The 14,654-nt window shown below is 50.2% G+C and overlaps 1 pseudogene; it reads right to left on the bottom strand.

The window, feature by feature from the left end:
- Positions 1–4,837: 4,837 nt before the first annotated feature.
- LOC101579189 lies at positions 4,838–6,279 on the bottom strand (annotated as a pseudogene).
- Between the last annotated feature and the right edge of the window lie 8,375 nt (positions 6,280–14,654).

Below are 14,654 nucleotides of genomic sequence, written 5' to 3'. Positions count from 1 at the left end.
CTGCATCTTGTACAGCAATTAACCACTAAGAAGAATATATGCAGTGTATTATTTGTTGAAACTGTACTTCCGATTTGATTTGAAACTGTCTTATTGCTATCTGTTTATCAATAAAATTTTGAAAAAGAAAAAGATAAAAAAAGAAAAAAAATTCAAAACAACTACCATAGGATCCACCCAACAAAATACTATCTGTAGATGGGTAAGTGAAGAAAATGTAGCACACGTATACAATGGGATGTTGTAGGAAGTCTTACATTTATAACATGTATGAACTTGGAATACACAATGGTAAATAAGCCAGGCCCAAAAGAGACAAACACTGGTCAGTCTCAATTACATGTAGAATCTGAAATAGACTCACAGAAGCAGAAAGTAGGATGATAGCTGACTGAGAATGGGGGGAAAGGCAAACAGCAAGGTGCTGGCCAAAGGGTAGAGTGTTTCCATGGTGAAAGTTCTAGAGAGCTGCTCTACCGCATAGTACCAATAGCTAACAATACTGCATTGTATATTTTGAGTTTACAAAGAGGGCATAAGCTATGTTAAGTGTTCTTGTGTTCTTGACGTATACATGCACATACAGTAACAACTAGTAGTAATAGTAACAATAAAGAGGAGAAGAGGAATTTTTGAAGGTGACAGAGTTGTCTATAGCCTTGTTGGTGCTTTTGCTAGTGTGCACTTATCCGCACACTCACTACTGTGGATGCATTAAATGTGTGCAGTTTTTTACAAGTGAAACCTCGATATAGTGGTGGAAAACTACTTTTGGTTGGAAGCTAGTAAACTCCAGTACTGCTGAAATTGTGCCCCTCCGCCTTCCCTTCCCCACTAGGGATATGTGCTTGGGTTTGGAACAGGCACAGTTGTGTAACCAGGAAGAACAAGGAGGAGGAAAGTGCTGAGGTCATCAAAGCTGTGGTCCTGTCAAAGGAGTGAGAAGCTAGTGTCAGGAATCAATGTAGACGTGACCACTAAAATTGTATTTGGCCCTTACTTCCTATTTGTCCAATGTGTGAATGGGGACACTGAGGCAGAGAGGGTGCACAGTTGGTGCCAAGCTAGGCAGAGGCCAGCTCAGATTCCTGCTGCAGTGGACCATGCTCAAAGCCCATATATGAACGCCCCTTGAGGCTGGGGCGAGGGAGTCCTCATGGAGCCCAAGAGATGTGAACATATCAGAGGAGGTGCAGGTCTGGCACTAGGGTGAATAGGCCAGCAGCCTCTTGTCCCCTGCAGGTGTCTAGCAGTCTAGCTGCAGCCTGAAGCGCTTTGGTGTTTACTATAAGACTGTGTGTAGTCTAACCAGAGGGAGCACTGCTCCCTCAAAACCACCTTATCTCTAGTTTTTAGTACATTCTTTTGGTGAAACTGTATTAATTTAATTGAAGGGTATTTTCCTAAGATAAGTTTTTCATTATTACAAAACGATGATATATGTTCATTGAAGACAGCTTGAAATACGACGAGACAAATGTAAGAGGATGGAATTTGTTCATAATTCTATCATGTATAATGATATCAGTAACAATAATAAATGACATGTATTGAGTAATTGCTGTGTAGTAAGCATTATTCTAAATACCTTAAAACCCTTGCAGTTGAGTATGATTTATCCAGAATGCTAGGGAACAGAGTTGATCTGGATCTTTGAATCTGGAATATTTGCACGTACATAATGAGGTAACTTGGGGATGGAGCCCAAGTCTAAACACAGAATATATTTATATTTTATTTGTACCTTATAGAAATAGAGTGAAAATAATTTCATATAGTATCCTTAGTGTGTGTTTGTTGACTGTGCCCTGGCATGTGAGGTGTGGTGTAGAATTTTCTACCAGTGGTATCATGTTAGTGCTCAAAATGTTTCCAATTGTGGAGCATTTCAGACTTCAGATTTTCAGAGTAGGCATTCTTTACCTATATTATTTTTGACCATTCTTTAATATGTGATTGTGTTAGTTACTTTTTTCTCATTGCTGGGACAAAATAGCCGATGACCCAAAGTAAGGAAGGAAAGATTTATTTTGCTCACAGTTGGTGCAGGTTTCAGTCCATAGTCAGGTGGCTCCAAGGCAGAGTGCCACATGGCACAAGGACAACAGTTGATGGTGGCGGAAGACAGCAAAAGCAACAAGAGCAAAAAGGGAGGAGCAAGACAGCAAGCCTCTTTCCCTTCCTTAAACTGTATGTAGATTACCTGCCCCAGGCTGAGTGTAGCATTCACACACATAATCAGCATTGGACCATGAGCCAATCACAAACTCTAGAAGCCCACCCATAATTGCATGAAGCTTTGGAGGGACCTCTAGACACAAACCGTAACAGTGATGAAAACAAACTAACAAAAAGAGCCTAGTTTTCAAGGTCATACAGTGAGGAAGTGGTGAAATTGTAGGTCATAGTTTGACTCCAGGGCCCAGGCTCTTTTCCATGTTCTTGTGAGAAATCGCAATGGCTTTGAAAGGAGCAATTGAAACTTCACTGAGTTTTATCTACTGTGACTCCAGAAAAGTTGATTATAAATGTCAGGTAGGGACCACCAGTTCTAGGACTCTTCAGGTAACACCTAGAGGTTCTTTAACTCGGGCTTTATGAAGACAGAGAAGGAGTTATTTTGACCACTGGAGCATGCTGGTGGTGTGGCCTTCTGCACTGATGCTTCACACTTACAGAGCTGGGCCTGTGGGGGTCTCCTTCCCTCCCCTGCAGGGCAGGGGCTCTGGGCTCCGGCTGCATTGCATTATACCCCTTGTGTGGCCTCTGCTTTGTGGTCTGGTGCCACACTGAGTGATAGTTGGTTCTCTCTTTAGTGTCCCTGTGCCCAGTGGACAAGAGTCCTAGGTATTTGTGTCCCAAACAGCAGTCGCTTGAGGCTTCTACAGGGAACCCATGTGTGGAGGAGGCAGGAGAGTTAGCAGGTGGAGTCCTCTAGTATACCTTAGCTTTGCCTGGTCCATGTAATTGCTTTGTCCCTAGTGGACAAGACCCTGCTTATGCAGTCTCGGTCCTTGATATCTTTCTCAAGACTCAGAAAAGATGGGCTGGAATGAGATCTGGGTCTGATAAGTGACCAGGGGCATTTTGCACTTTGGAATAATTCTCCCTGGAATGGTGGAGGGCTTCCAGGTGGGCCATGCCTGCCATGTCTGGCTGGGCTGCAGATGTGGGACCTGTGTACCTCCATTTCAGTGTCTCAAGATACCTTTTTCCCTCGAAGTCCACTCAGAAGATGGGAACACAGGGTGGAGCCCTGCACAGTGAGTGCCCAGGTACTCTGTCAGTGTGCCCGAGGTGAAGGTGGAGTCTACCAAGCATACAGTGTGTAGAGCAGCCCAGGACCTGCCCTCTGCCTCTGGTCCCTTTACCCTAGAGTTCTCCAGTCATAATCTGAGTCACAGACACCCTTAGCTCACACATTCCTACCTCCACCCCTTATGTGGTTCTAGCGTTGGTGGGGAGGCTTCAGGCCTCCTTGAACTGGGCATGAAATGTGAGAAGACTCATATCTTGCTAAAGGAACCAAACACAATGTTGGTTTCTCTGATTCCACCCGGCTCTGAGCTGAGCACAGGGTCAGACCAGCGAGGTGAGGTAGGTGTGGGCCGGGCACGACCAGCCTTCTTCCTCAGCCTCTCGCCTGCAGAGCTCTGTGTGCCTGACTTGGCATTCACCTCCCAGGGCTCTGGTAGCAGCTCCTCTGCAAGTTCATGTGTTAGCATGAGTGGCCGAGGTCCCCTTTCTCTTTCCCCTCAGCTCATTCTCAGGACCCAGCTCTGTGCTCATCATCTTCACTGTAAAGTCTTGTCTCTAGGACATCAGGGCTGCTGCTCCTGTGGCTGTTAGCCATTCATTCATTCATTCATTCATTCATTCATTCATTCATTCATTCATTCAGGGTGCTGAGGACTGAACCCTGGACTTCCTGCATGCTAGGCAAACACTCTACCACTGACCCACATCACAGCCTTTTTTTTTTTTTTGGATATAGAGATGTACCATTTTATTACAAAGAGTCTCACAAAAAAGGAAGGTAGACTGCCAAGCTCCACCTGCAGAACTAGGGAAGACAGGGCAAGGTGAGCTTCTTAGCTCATTCAGGCCAGTGTGAAGGTATAAGAAAAGAACCGATCTAAAAATGGCAAAGGTGGGGCTGGCGAGATAGCTCAGGGGACCAAAATACTTGCTTAGGCAAGCTCAGGCAGGTACAGGGGCTGAGATTCAATCTCCTGCACTGCATGTCTTGCCTGCCCAGCACTCCGGGCGTGCTGAGCCTGCGATCGAGTCTGGGCGTAGTGGCGCATGACTGTAATCTCAGTGCTGGGGAGGCAGAAAACAGGAGGATCATCACAAGTCCAAGCCGCGTAGTGAGACCCTCTAACAACCAAATACATTAAAAAAAAAAAAGGCAAATGTTACTGTGGGAGCCCAAAGAACAGGGGGCCCTGAAGGTACAGCCACCCCTTCAGAACACTTAATATGGGTCCATTCCAGAGCTACTGAACAGGCCCTCGGCACGTCTGGATTTCATCTTATGGCTTCATCACTTCCATCAGATCTGTACTCTTTATGACTTAAAAGTAGGGGCTGGGGAGACAGCTCAGTGGCATAAGCGCCTACCTGACTTAAAACTAGGACTTCATTGCTGCTAGAAAAGTTCCCTCAGTGTAGCTGCCCTGCACTCCGGGGCCCTGGCTCCTCTGTAGTCCCTGGGGACATTTATATTTAATACATTTTTATATAAATATGCAAAGAAATAGAAAATATAAAATCTGAAGGGTTGGAGGGAGAAAATTAGGGGACATGGCAAGAAGCCTGAGTTAGAGAGGGCTGCTTAGGCCAGCTTGGCCTCCTCTTTGACTGCTGTGGCTTCTGGCTTCTCCTCCTTGGTCTTTTCCACTTCTGTTACCTCTTTCCTCTCTTCTGGGTCTTTCTCTTTCTCATTTTCTGTTTTGACTCTTTTGTATTTCTTGAGGTTGGAAGAGTTCTTGCGGCCACCTTCACCCTTCTCATCTAAGTCAGAGAACTCTTCCTCACAGACAGTTCGCTTGCCAGAGGAACACATTGAGGTGTGCTTGCCAGGGTCTTCTTCGTCCTTATCACCACTCTCCTTGGGAACGGCATCCTCAGGAATTGCCTGCATTTGAACCCCAGGTGTGTGGGGCAGCATTCTCAGGTTCTCAGAGAGCTGCTGCTTGATCTTCTCCAGGTACTCATTAGTGTTCTGGTTAGTCATGTTGGAAGGACTGATGTGAAGCTTGAAATCTGGTCCAAAGTATTCCAAGTAGTCATTGTATGGGAGTTTGTTAGGGATCTCTGTGTCTAGGGCCACAGCTGTTTTGTGTGTCCAGCACCAGGCAACATTCCAAATGGTATAGCCACCTTCCCCAAGCATCAGCATAGGCAGGGTGGAGCTTTTTGACAAATTCCACACACTTGGCATGTCCTTTGATGATCAGATTGCAGCAACCCAGCCAATCCCCAGAGAGGCAGTCTGAGCCACACTGTAAGACCACCGCACCAGGTTGGTCATTACTTTGGACATGACCAGCTTGAAAATGTCTTCATAGAACTCCTCATCAATCCCATCTCAGAGTGGGTAGTTAACAGCATTATACTTGCCTTTGCCAGCCTCAGTATCTTGTAGGTTCCCAGTTCCTGGAAAGTACTCTCTGTATTTATGAAAGGATACAGTCATGTCCCAGTCTGTGGTAAGAAGGCCTCTTCCACACCATTGCCATGGTGAATATCAGCGTGAAGTTATAGCACTCTCCGGTGATATGTAAGCAGTTCCAGGATGGCCAAGATGAAATCACTGACGTAACAGAAGCCAGATGCCTCGGACTTCTTTGCATGGTGCAGGCCCCTGGCCCAATTCATAGTGATGTCCCTCTGCTGCTTATTATGTTTCACAGCACTTGCTACAGCGCCACCAGTGGACAGCTGACAGAACTCAAATGGGCCATCAGATACTGGACAGTCCTCACCAACATTGAATCTCTGCGTCTGCTTGCTGTACTCAGACATGCTATCTGGATGGACGGAGCACAAGAACTTAATGTCGTCATCGCTGTGGTACTTGGTCGTCTCCTCAGCACTGGCCTTGTGAGGGCGATAGATTTCCATCTTTCCGTAGAGGCCATAGCTGAGCAGCAGATTGTGAGTCATGCGGATTTGGTGAGGCTTCCTTGGATGGCCTTGTCCACAATAGTAATTTCCAACATCCCTGTCATAGTAGTAACAGACTTTCCTCCTGGTGCCCTGAGTCTGCGCCATCTTGCTGCCTCCCGTCCTTCCTGTCAGTCGGTCGGTCTTTTTTTTAATATATATTTTTATGTATTTGGTACAAGGTTTCACTGCACAGCTCAGACTCGTAATGATCCTCCTGTTTTCGGCCTCCCCAGTGCTGGGATTACAGGCGTGCCACCGTGCTGGGACTCAGTGGCTGGCTCAGCAGGCCTGGGGAGCAGGGCTGGCATGGCATGTGGTACCAGGGATCAAACCCCAGTCCCTGCATTTGCCTAAGCAGGTGCTTATCGGTTTTTTAAAAATATTTTGAGGCAGTTTTGCTAAATTGCCCAGGCTGGTCTTGAACTTTGCTTTTTCTGCCTCAGCCTCATGAGTAGCAGGGATTACGGGTGAGAGCTGCCACATCTGACTGGCTGTTAGGTCTTTGTGACTGGGTTGTGAGTTTCTGGAGACCATCGATCTTGCCTCAGGCATCTTTGTGTGTCCAGCTCATAGTGCAGAGTGCAGGTAACAGGTAGCAGGTGGGTGAAAGACACACAGATAAGCAGTGTGGTAGCGTGGAGAAGGTTCCATCAGACCTGGCTAGAAGCGTTAGATCCCACACACAAAAATCTTCACACTCTCAAGGCAGCAGTCAGGAAAGCCAGAAAGAAGGTGCTGGACTGGAAGGGGCTGGAGCCCATGTAGCCAGGCAAAAGCAACTTCCTTGTTTGGAGCCAGTCAGAACTGGTTTTTGTCCTGACGCAAACAGCTCAGTTTTCTTTCACAGCGTCATCTGGCCTGGGAAATCAGAAAACTTTCTCAGGGAAAGACCAGGAATTACATGCGTTCATCATTATTTTTTAATTAAAAGACAGCAACTGCCTGGTATTTGGTAAATTCAAGGCCCTCCATGTGGGTCTCCTAAATACGCTAAAATCTGGGTTTAATGTGCTGAATTTATTTTTTATAAGAATCTGTTACTGAACCTGCTCAGTGGAACAAGCCTTGGCGGGCTTTAAGAAACATCTCATTAGCAGCGTAAATGTGACGGGTGTGAGGAGCAGTCACCTGCCAGGTGACTCCCACGGCTCCTGTGGGAGTGCTCATGTGTGGCCCACTGTCCACAAGGGGCACTGGGGGAATGCAGCGTGGGTGCCCTGCTTATGGGCTGTGGGTGGGGTCACCTGTGCCTGGTGCTGGTGGGTAACTCCCCACAAGTCACAGCAGGACGTGCTGGAGGCTGAGAGCCATGTGGAGCTCCCGCTGTGTAGAAACATGCCACACCATGTAAGTGCTGGCTACCCCAGGAGTGTAGGGAGGACCCAGTACTCAGGCTGCCCGGGAAGGGGCCTTTATCCTGATTAGGATGAGGGTACAGAAGATACCAGGACCCCATGCATAGTGCCTTGCCCACAGAGTACACTCTGAAGACGTGGGCCAAGAGGCAACAGTTCCCAGCAGAAGGATGGCCCCAGGGAAGGTGCTGTGTCCTTGGACCAGGCGGTGTGGTCAGACAAGGGCAGAGGCTCTTGCTCAGCTAGACTCCACACGTGAAAGACAAGTGGGAGGAGATGAAGCTTGGGAGGCCCCTTGGCTCCTGATGGCCTTGCTGGGAGACTTGGACTTTGTCTTCTAAGCAGTGCCTTTTAAGTGGGAGAACATCATGGCTTCCAGGCATTGTGGTAAGCATGCTGTGACAACGGCAGCAGGAGGACACACAGGGAGCGGGACTTGCATGGGTGTGAAAATTCCAGGGCCAGCACTCTGGGGCCTACGTGCCCCTCCTTCACAGCCCTTTCCCATTACAGAGGGTGCCCTGGACCCAAGAGGTTAAGTGGTTTATCAACAATCACAGCAGAGGTGGCCCAGTTTGCAGGGGAGAGAAGCCTGCTATGTACAGGGAAGTACTGTCCTCAGAGGTACACAGTCCCCAAAGAACCTGAGACCATACAATGCCTGTCAGACATGCAAGGGTTGGGAGTGCTGGGGCCCGCAGGTCCAGGCCAAGGGACGCAGTGGGCTTAGAAGGATGCTCTGTGTCCTGGCTGTTTATTGTTGAGCAAAGCCGGTCCCTGTAGGGTAGCAGGACTCAACTGGCCAATGTGGACAGGCATGCACTGTACGTAGCAAGGAGTGATACCTGTGTTGGTACCGTGGTAGCACCTGCTTGCGTAAGACAGCATGATGGGGAGACAGGATGAGGGGGCCTATCAGGCACCCCACCAGAGCCCAGCTGCTCAGCTCGCAGCCGGAGCCAGGGACAAGGCTGAGGAAGCTGAGCAGGGCTGGCTTGTGGGCAGCTGGCAGATGTAGGGCATGGAGGAGAGGTAGACAGGTGGCAGCTGCTGCTGTGAGGGGAAACGAGGGATCCCGCTATGCAGACAGAGCCCCTCAGGCTGAGGACTCTCTGCTGAGCTGCCAGGGCTGCTGGTAGCCTCGCCAGCCCCTCTGTGGCCTTTAGAAAAAGGCTCCTCTAGAGGTAGAGGCGTGAAAATGTGAGGACAAGGGCTTCAACCATTTTACTATCAATAAATTAGTTTTTATCACTTAAGCCAGTTTGAGCTGGGTTTTCTGTCACTTGTGATGGGTTTAGTTCTAAGTGCAATGAAAAGCCATTAAAAGATTCTGGGCAAAGGAGCGACAAGAGCTGATTTACATTTTTAAAAGATCACAATGGCTGCCAAAGGGAGAATGGCCTGTCCAGAGGTGACAGAGGACATGGGAGACCACTCTGGAGACTGTCAACAGCCACTTATGTGGGAGAAGAGATGCCCTGGCCTCAGGTGATTATAGTCTACAGACAGAGGCCCATAGAGGCCTAGTGGAAGCAACAAGACCCGTGCCACTTTCTGACCTGGAGGAAGAAACAGAACCTGCTCTGGCAGGGCGGGAGGAGTGGAGGAGAACGGTGCAGCTAGGGGGCGCTAACTGGCAGTAGGGCTTGCGCTGTGTTGGGGGGTCTAGAGTTCTCTGCAGAGCGGATGCTGCTGAGACACTGGAGTAGAGGGGTAAGTCAACATTTGGGTATCAATCAATAGTCCAGGCGGGAAGTCAAGGCTGGGGAGAGAGCTTGGGGGTCATCTGTGACTAAGAGGAGGGTGGAAAATGTTGTAGAGGAAATACAGACATGGAGGAGAAGAGGGCTTAGCGCAGCCCTCTAGAGGCCAGCAGTGAGAAGGGAGAAAGCGTGTCTGGGATGCGGGGGCTGGCCTGGGAAGGTCACTGCTGCACAAAAGGAAGGAGTGTGCGGGTGGAGGGATGGGCCAGGCGGCCCCATGGAGATGGGGGCCGCACGAGGGAAGAACATCAACGTGTCTGCAGGGTTTGGCAGCATGGTGGTCATTGGCGACCTTGATGTGAAGCCACATGAGGGGAATGGGGACAGGAGACTGAGCCGAGTACTTTGAGGTGTGCTTTTTGAGGGTGGTGGAGCAGGGCCTGGCGGGCATGTGGGAGTGGGTGAGGGCATCCTGTGTTTAAAGACAGGAGGCGTAGCAGAGCATGAGCCCATAGTGGTGGTGACAAGCCAGGCAGAGAGGAAAAGCTGATAGGTAAGGAGAGAGGGGAGATTTCAGGAGAGTGAGTGCTGGGATTCAGAAAACAACGGGCTTAGCCTTTTAAGGGAGCAGGAACCCTTGTCCACTGTGAATGGAGGAGGACAATGGCTCTGAGGCCTTCCTGTGAGACAGGCGTGATCTCCAGCTGCGGACTTAGTGTTGCAAGTCTCCGATTGCATATTTTCATCACAGACTAAGAGGCAGTGGGCTGAGAGTAGGGAAAACTTGCACAAGAGGAAAAGCTAACACGGCGGCTCAAGGCAGCGGGGTGGTGGCTGTCCTGGATCTCAGGGAGGGCCACAGTGCCATGGAGGGCTGGTGTGAGGCTTGTGGTTTTTCCAGAAATGCTGCATTTCTGACACAGGCATGGGGAGGAGGATGGAGAGTTGGGACTAGGTGAGCTGAGATGTAGTCAGGGAAGCCAAGGCAGGAGAAAGGAACAAAGGACAAATCTTCTGCAAGGAAGATAGCACTATAGGCGATTGCTGCACACAGCAGAGTAAGAAGGTAAAGAAGGTGCCAGGAAAGAGGATTTGGGACAGCAGTGGACGAAGGGCTGAGGTGAGGTTGCCCAGCAAGAGCTTGTGCAGGGAGGAAGCCCAGGGGCCCAGGGCTTTGGCTCTGAGAACTTTGCAGGGGTGAGAGGAGAGGACAGACAGAGGACAGGAAATTAGGACGGATCATAGGCCAAGAGGTAGAAGAGCGTGATGGCTGGGACACAGGTAGTAGCACTGATTCCAAGGCCGCTGGTAATCTAGGGGACACTGTTTCTTTGGAGGTGAGGGCAGGCTGGCACATGTGGAAAGAGAGGAAGTAGAAACAGTGAGGGGAACTGGGCGAGGCTGAGCGTGCTAGAAGCCATAGAGCTTGATGACCTGGCCTGGAAAGCCAGCGACTGGCTGATTTAATGAGAGGCTTTAAGGAAAGAAGTTCTGACCTTGGAGGTTGTATTTGGAACCAGTAAACAGCGCCTGCTTCCTGCGGGGCTGGGGGTGTGAGAGCCCTCTGTACCTGGAGAGGAGTGTTAAAAGGGAGTAGGGAGCAGGTGGCAGGGGTGAGGACCCAAGCAGGCCGAGAAGTTACAGATTGGCGGCCCGGCCTGAGGGTCGCTTGTTCTCTGAGATTTCCCACTGCCTGTTAAAGTAGACTGTGCACTCTCCAGGGTGGTGGTGGGGGGCGGGGAGAGAGCGCAAGAGAGAGAGACAGACGTGTGTGTGTGTGTGTGTGTGTGTGTGTGTGTGTGGGTGTGGGTGTGGGTGTGTGTGTATAAGGGCTGAGCCCGCAGTCAAGCCACAGGGTCAAAGTCAAGGTCAGGCTTCAAAACAGAGAAACTACTTTGGAGTTAGATACAGCCATAGCAAGGATAGATGCTGGGATGCTTATCTTTATAGTTCTTCATCTCTTCTTGTCTCTGTCTGTCTGTCTGTCTCTGTCTGTCTGTCTGTCTCTGTCTGTCTGTCGGTCTGTCTCTGTCTGTCTGTCTGTCTGTCTGTCTCTGTCTGTCTGTCTGTCTGTCTCTGTCTGTCTGTCTGTGTCTGTCTGTCTGTCTGTCTGTCTGTCTGTCTGTCTGTCTCTCTCTCTCTCTCTCTCTCTCTCTCTCTCACACACACACACACGTCTGGAATGTGCTGTGCTAGAGACACCCACAGGCTGTATGAATGATAGGCAGATAAATATGAATATGTACATTTAGAAAAACTGGAGCCAAGCCCAAACAGGTCCTGCACAAATATTTTCAGGTGAGTTTTTGAGCCTAGAATGTCACTGATAGAGACAGTTCGTGTTCTGAAATGGCTCTGTGCCATTGGCAGTGGCAGTAATCATCCTTGGCCCATGCAGCATCCCCTGCTGTGCTATTTCTGCCATCCCTTTGAGGCTCTGAGATGCGGCTGAGTCAAGATCTCCCAGCCTTGCAGCCCCTGAGTGGGCACTTGCCTCTCCTTCAGTTTTGTTCTTCTCCAGGTTTCTCTCCATCCTCGCAAAACCTGCTGAGGCAGGGATGTTTGGCCAGGTCTTCCTTTCTAGTGTCCTTTGGGAATGAGGCTCAGTAGGTGAACCCTGACTCGTCTCCCCTCCTTTCTCAGGAGGAATGTCTGCTCAGTTTGAGGGTGTGGTGAGGACAGGAAAGGAGGGGCAAGGAGGCAGAGATGCCACTACCCTGCAGGGCCACCATAGCAAGTGGTGGTTCCCAGAAGTCAACAGGACGGAGCTGGATGCTCCTGAGAAAGCTCCCTGCCTCCAGACCATAGCTGCTACCCAGCGTCCTGCCCTGCCGCTGTGCACCCAGCTATCTCCCTACCCCTTAATCCCGTGACTTTGTGTTGAACTCCTGCAGAGGCAGACAGTAGGCTCCAGAAGCCTGGACTTTTTGCTGGCTGACATTCTAGATGCAAAGCCCAGCAAGTGGCTTCCTGTTTATGCATTAGGTGTAGGCGCTCTCATTATTGGGTAGTGAACCAGAAGCTGCTGTGAGGTGGGGAGGCCAGAGGAGAAGTGAAAAAGGCGCTGTAGCGCTGACACAGCAGGCAGAGGGCCGCTGTTTGTTTCTCCAAGTCTGATTTGCATCCATGTTGCTAGGAAAGCTTCCTAGCCTGGTCTGCTCAGGTGCTGTAGTCACCAAGCCAACACGCAGTTTTTCATCTTCTCTCGGTAAAACCCACTCCGGGGCTCAGGCTGCCACCAGATGCACACAGCGGGCACCTTTTCTGCTAGAGGTCCACTTGCCTTGCCCAGCCTACCCACTCTGGGCAGTTTCTTATTTGTCAAAGGGAGCTGAGACGGATCCAGCACCTTGGAGATGAGATGATGGAAAGAGGGGCAGAGAAGGTCTGCCTTTTGCCCACAGCCCTTTCCGTGTCTCGGGAGCGCTGTGAGAGGTGGTCTGTGTCAGCTCGTTTTGCCTGTCACCACAGAGGCCTTGGGGCTGCTTCCCACTGTCATCACTATAGATGCCCTTGCCCACCGGGACTCATGGCCGCGCTGGGCCATTTGTCTTGAGGGCAATAAAAGCTGCTTTGCCTTGGATTTGACAATTTAAGGAACAGCACTGTTTATTTAGCCACTTCCCACTATGTACAGGTCGTATTTCTAACTGTTTATTTTTAAGTTTAATCTTGGCTACTTGCAAGCAGCTCCTCCCATAGGAATACCTTCCTAGGTAGCGTTCGGTTTTCACGCCAGCATGCACATTGCTGTTTAACTTGGATTAAAGTCGGTTATCAGGTAGCTGGAAGGTGCAGGTCTATGCAGGTCTATATCAAGGTTTAAACTAAAGAGGAAGAGAGTGGGAGGAAGCCTAGAGCGGGGGTGCCTCACTGCCACGGGGCCCTGCACCAGTGCAGCCGGGCAGGGGTACTCATGCACGCATTCATGTGGACCTTCTGCATCTCACGCTCCTTGTGCAGTCCTCAGTCATCCCGATGGTGCAGCCCTCAGAGGGCACCCTGCATCTAATCACCTTTCACCAGCTGCCAGCTCTCCTCCCGGTCCGTGCTACTGTCTTCACACCATGGTTAGCGTAAACATGTCCTAGTACAAAGCAGATCCAGCCCTTCTGCATGGATAGGACAAGGTGCATCACAGAGGCGGCACCTGACCCCCTTCTGCGGATTGCATGTCCCTCCTGCCGATTACTTGGCACACATGCTTGCTGTTGGATGGGCCCACCTGGTCGCCAGGCTCCTAGGTTCCTCAGCACCCAGCAGGTAATAACTGTCTTGGGAATGGCTTTCCCTCCACCCTTTGCTTTATGAGGCAAAAAATTGTGCCCTTTTCTTCCCCTGAGAATATATAAGAGGAACACTTTTGTTTTTAACCATGCTCCATAGTTTTGTAATTACAGTCATTCATCTCCTCTCCTCTTCACTTTTGCATTAGTGGTGAATGGTGCTCAGGAACCCACCGTGTCACTTCTGCTCTCCTCAGTGCACTGGGCCTCTGGGTCTGCCTCCTTCCACATTCCCCCTGCTGTCTGTCTTACCACCTTTACTGGGTTCCAGTGGCCCCAGCAGTGGGCCACGGCTCACCTCTCCTCTGGTGTGAGCTAGCATTGCCCCTGAGCCTAGCAACCATCTCACTCCTGCTCTCCACAGAAGGCTCCAACCTTGGATTTCCGCTGCAGAATAGCTTTATGTTACTCTGGATCTGGGCAGCGGCTCGTTCTTGCAGCCTGCTTGACGACGGCCTCAGCGTCTCTGCTGCCTATCTTTCCGCTGAGGTTCTCTCAGCACATTCCTGGGCCATGTCTTATGCTCATATAGGATTTGGGGACTGGAAAGGCCCTGTGCAGTTGTTCTGCGCCCCCCCCCCCCCGCCTCTGCTGTCTCTTACCTGGTGCCCCTTCCACCTGCCCTCTTCTTGCTGTAGGCTCTGGTTCTGCCACGTTGGGGTCAAGAAAACAGTAGCTGCTGCTGTCCACGTCTCCTCTCAGGCTGCCCCTGGCCCTGGTGTTCCTTCCGGTCCTGCCTGTCAGCCTCTCCTCCTGACTGCTTGTTTACAGTTCCCAGCCTCTGTGCAGTCGGGGTGATGGGAGTATCCAGCCAAAACAATCTGAAATTAATTTTGCAAGTAAAATTTCATCAGACGACCTATCAGGCGCTTCACTAAATCAAGACATATTACATCTCGTATGTGCTCTGAGCCCATTCATCATGTAAGGCAGCCCCTGAAATGCCAGCCAGACGGAGGCCACAAGTGAACATTCTTGGCTGAAGGCAGACGAAGGGGCCTTCCTTGTCCCCTGGTTTGCTGCCCCAGAGCCCCGTCTCTCTGGGCTCTTTCACAGGTAATGAAATGACATCAGGAATGTATTGGTGATGGTATTTGGGGTCAGAGTCAAGGGACCTGAAACAGATGCCTAACAGC

Source organism: Octodon degus, unplaced genomic scaffold (assembly GCF_000260255.1).
Source record: "Octodon degus isolate 3935 unplaced genomic scaffold, OctDeg1.0 scaffold00080, whole genome shotgun sequence".
In the NCBI taxonomy this organism is placed as follows: Eukaryota; Metazoa; Chordata; class Mammalia; order Rodentia; family Octodontidae; genus Octodon; species Octodon degus.
This window is presented reverse-complemented; position numbering and strand designations above follow the sequence as displayed.